This window comes from Amia ocellicauda, unplaced genomic scaffold, assembly GCF_036373705.1.
Source record: "Amia ocellicauda isolate fAmiCal2 unplaced genomic scaffold, fAmiCal2.hap1 HAP1_SCAFFOLD_156, whole genome shotgun sequence".
NCBI classification, from domain to species: domain Eukaryota; kingdom Metazoa; phylum Chordata; class Actinopteri; order Amiiformes; family Amiidae; genus Amia; species Amia ocellicauda.
The window spans coordinates 82,535-87,762 of NW_027102719.1; the positions used below are offsets into that span (position 1 = coordinate 82,535).

General features: G+C 36.9%; 1 non-coding gene across 1 annotated transcript; it reads left to right on the forward strand.

Annotated features, from left to right (window-relative positions):
- Nucleotides 1-882: 882 nt before the first annotated feature.
- Nucleotides 883-973, forward strand: trnar-ucu (transfer RNA arginine (anticodon UCU)). Its single transcript is given in 2 exon segments — nt 883-919; nt 938-973. It is a non-coding gene; the product is annotated as a tRNA-Arg (tRNA).
- The last annotated feature ends 4,255 nt before the right edge of the window (nt 974-5,228 follow it).

A 5,228-nucleotide genomic window follows, 5' to 3' on the forward strand; every position in this document is an offset into this window, starting at 1 on the left:
ACTAAAGATTCAGCAATAATTTGGTGTTCATATGTGTGTAGTGTTATCGCTATTCAATATAGTGTGCCCAGTGTGCATAATGAGAAACATGTTCAGCTCATCTGCTCTGATGTTATGGATATCAAAAATGTCAACCCTCCACAGACACACACACACAGAGACACAGACACAGACGCACTAATAGGGACAAATTTTACTCCCTCAATAAACAGGCGGACAAGGAATAATCAGGACCTGATTTAACTGAAATAATACCAAAAAAGTTTATTGAGCTACAACGAAGCGCTCCGGAGATGGTCACTGGGCAAGACACATCTAAAGTTTTTCTAAAGAACTTGCTATCATATACAAGAGGACTCCTTTTGGTTTCTGGGCAACTAGATGATGGTAATGAGGTACCTCAAACTTTAACACACACGTCTCCTGTGTCTTACATTATGTTCTTTCTATGTCCTTGGATGAAAATGTTTTTCTAAAAATCACCTGCACAGAACTACTGTACCTGTCCTCTCCGGAGCCATACACAAAGCTTAAATTCATATATGGGTTACACAATCTTGCTGCAACAATGGTGGGAATATAATATATTTGGCACTCAGACAGGGCACTGTCCCACATCACACACAGAGACACACACACACAAGCACAGACACACACAGACAGCCAGACAGACACAGACAGTGTGCTTGACAAATACTTCCCCTCACAGTCAAGTCAACATGAGCCGCATTATCTAAAAGAAGAACCCATCATTTCCTTTTGTGTCAATATCAGCGAGACAGGGATTAAAAAACACATCTGAAAATGCTACTTGTACAAGCACGCTGAGATGCCCCGTCATCAGTAGGCGTGCAGAACAGTATGGTGACAAATGTCTTGTGTGGCTCTGTGGCGCAATGGATAGCGCGTTGGACTTCTAGTGAAAAGGGCAGTGGTCATTCAAAGGTTGTGGGTTTGAGTCCCACCAGAGTCAGTGCTCACTTCATTAAACTTAGAGCTTGCTGGGCTTCCTTGTGACAGCCAGAGGTATCTTGCAGTCAAGTGCCTCGCTGATGCCTTCACTTCTTACTTTTCTGGAATGCCAACTTTGTCCCAAATCCTTGCTTGACTATCAAGACCTCATACGCTGCTTCTTTTCCTAGCCACTGTCACTGTACCAGTCCCCCTCCGTGTCAGTTGCATCTCCGGGAACAGCTGGATCAGGTGGCCTTGTACTTAAGGCCATGGACTACTAAGCCATTGTGTTTTGCACCCGTGGCTTTCTATCCCACCATCGTTGTGGGCATTCCTTGTTTGACATTTCTTGACGACTGACGCCGTGTACGTCCAATGGACAGTTCCAAGATTCGCAAGACAGAGCTACTTGTGCATTATTGCCCGCTTAACCTGGCTGCCTCTCGAGTGAGCAAAGCCATTTTACCAAATAGAAGAACCCATCATTTCCATCCGTCTCAAAATCAGCGAGACAGGGATTTAAAAAACACAACTGTAAATGCTACTTGTCAAATCACGCTGAGACGCCCGGTCATCTGCAGGCATGCAGAAGAGTATCTTCGTCGTACAGTTTTGTGGTTCTGTGCCACAATGGATAGTGTGCTGGACTTCTAGTGACACACACACACACACACACACACACACACACACACACAGACACTACAATTCAATATTCAATGTGCAAACAAGTTTAGCCAGAAGAAACAGAACTCTTTCAATCAATAAATCATGAATATACATTACAAATCGATTCAGAATATGCATAATACAATGTAAAAGCCAGACACAGGGATGGAGAGAATCTCTGGTTCCGTTGGTGTCCGGGCTTTATTGTGGTTCACAGGGTAAACGGGACAAAATACAAGGGGTAAAAACAACCAAAACGAAACATCCACACAAAACAGGGTGCTCCGGGCAGTCAGGGTTGGGAGTGTCAGTCCTCCTTCTCAGCGGGTTAGCTGCCTCCATCTGGGAAGGAGAGGGATTAAATAGAGAAGGCACAGCTGCCACTGACGTCACAATCGCCTCGGTGCTCATTGCCCGCAACCGTGAGTCCACAGCCTGTTAGCGAGGGAGTGACAACACAGCTGTGGCACATGAGCACCTCATCAGCAGACGTCAGCAGCAGCCGTGCCGTGACAGACAGCGGCCTGTCACATACAATTGTATATTTCCTGCGTTCCGTTCCTGCACTCTCTCATTCACCCATTCTAGCTGAGGCAGCCAGTGAGCCCACACATGTGCTATCCCTTCCTCTTCCTCTCACTTCACTGCTATATCAGCGATGACATCATAGAAATCTCTCACCTGACAGCAATGACATTACAGAGCACATACATTATGTCTCTCGCCACACTGTCAGTGTTGACTTTCTCGCTCAGTATGCCAGCTCTCCCGGAAACACTGCAATACGTGGATGAGTTTGTACCATTTTTGGATGCTCTACCCTGCTGGGGCGGAGCTGTGATCCAGCTGAAAAGCAGGTCAGGCATGTGGGCACCTGGGCAGCGAAAGATGTATTCGTAATGAAGAGAAACCCAGGTCCAACCCTCCGGTCCAGCCACAGACAGCCACAGAAGTAGTATAGATGGCGGCATCACTTATTTTGACAGCTGGAAGTCCCGCCCTCCCTATGAACCGTTGAACGGGAACTCCTCTCTCCTTCCCAGCACCCCCCTTGGGTTACCATTTGACCCTCCCTTGTCAGCCATCTTGGATGATATCGGCTATTTTGGATGTCAGCCATCTTGGCTGATATCGGCCATTTGTAAGGTCATAGGTCATCTGGTAAGATGGTAGCCATTTTGTTAGGGTGACATCCATCATGGTGAGTGTCCAAGTGCACCTCACCCTGCTGGTGTGGAGATGTAACGTTTAATAGCGTAAACTGTGTTTTTAAGGTTATATTGTTTTCATGATACTGTGTTGGAAAATTAAGAAATAAGAAAATAAAAGTTTTATATATTTTAGGTTATAATGTTTTATGATACTGTTTAAGTAAATAAAAAGAATAAGAAAAGTTATATATATATATATATATATATATATATATATATATATATATATATATATATATATATATATAGGTTATATTGTTTTATGAAACTGTTTTGGTAAATTAAAAAATAAGAAACATTTTAAATATATATATATATATATATATATATATATTTAAGGTTAAATAGAGAATAAGAAAATAGAAGTTTTAAATACATATATATATATATATATATATATATATATATATATATATATATATATGATTATATTGTTTTATGATACTGTTTTAGTAAATTAAAAAATAAGAAAAGTTTTAAATATATATATATATTTAAGGTTATAAAGAGAATAAGATAATAAAAGTTTTATATTTTATTTTAGGTTAAAATGTTTTATTATTTGTTTTAGTAAATTAAAAAATAAGAAAAATAAAAGTTTTATATATATACAAGATTATATTGTATACATTTAAGAAAAATAAAAGTTGTAAATACACATATATATTTTATTTTAGATTATGTTTGATTATACTGTTTTAGTAAATTAAAAAATAAGAAAAATAAACGTTTTATATATATTTAAGGTTACAATGTTTTATGATACTGTTTTAGTAAATTAAAAAGAAATACGAATATTTACTCAGAGTGGGATTTGAACCCACATGTGTTTTTAGTTTATATGTTTTATGATTAGGCTTAGGATGATACTGTGTTTGCAAAATAAAAAGGTAAGAAAAAATCAATTAAGAAATGTATAGACTTACATATATTGCATGTCATTACATATATATTTAAGCAAACACAGATAAACACACATACCTATATCTCTTTAGTTTATATTTATCAATAGACAATAGAGAACAACAGTGAAATGTATAGAATTATATCTGTACATTTTGACCAGCACTGTACTTATTATATTTGTTACATTAGTGAATGCTCAAACATAGCCTTGACATGTATCATATTTAAGAATATACTGCATTTCATTCCAATACACACACACACACACACACACAAACATATATATATATCTTGTTAGGTTTTATTTATCAATAGACACTAAAGACATGCACACCACATTTCTTAGAGAGACACAGTGAAGCACTATTTGTGAATACTCATATGTAATAAATAATATATGTATATATGAATTGTTTGTGCTTAAATGTATAGAATTAATAAAATACACACACACACACACACAATGGTGACTTTTATTGTGACAAACAAGCATTTTACAACATGGAACATAGTCAGAAGTAGAAAAAGATACTCCATGAAATGTTTTATAGATACTTGTAATCATTAATTTCTTGTTCACAACACCAACATTGGACAGAAAGAAACTCTGACCTGTACAGAGTAATGTCATTTCCAGCATATTCCATATATATTCTATTCAGTCTTTCACTCTTGGCTTCTTTTTCAAAGTTATACCAGGTTCTGGTGACAAAGTACATCAGGTATCTATTGTAAATAAAGTGAGAAACACTTAAGTTTCTATTCCTTTGGAAATACCTTATTTTTCAAACCTACAAATACATGGTGACAACTGCAAGCATGACACATATACAAAACACAGAAATAGGGACCACATTGCAAGGATATAATAAGCACAAATGGTATTTTACTGCAAATTTTAAGTTTTGTAAAATTATTTATATAACTTCTAGGAGTAATCTGCAAACTACATAGTGAAAATGCAATCAGTCTTCAGGAAACACACACAGCAGACTGAAATAAGCACAACGACATATTTATATGAACCAAAACTGCATTCTACTAAACCCTGAAATTCTGAAAAATCACTACAAACTCTGTGTTTTGTAAAATGGCTTATTTCACAGACACAGAAACAAATAGGCTCACCCTCAACATATTCCAACACTTGTTATGATGTAAACTAAAAGGTTTACCAGTAGTACAGGGGTATTATTAATCTATTCATGCAACTTTTAGACACTTGTCTAATACAGAGCTAACAACTGCATTGATAGCGGGTAGCAGGGCTTTGACAATGCTGTGCGGTGGGGTTTAAAATGACTTTGTAGGCCAGGGCTTCAAAACCTTACCCCATTTTAACATTTTCAAATTAGCCTCCAACCCCTAAAATACTAAGACATGTTTTTTTGTATCATATGTATCATGTTGTATTACTATGTACATTAATGTGGTTTATAATTTTGATTTAATTTGACATAATTTTATCATATTTTTAATTACAAATTCATA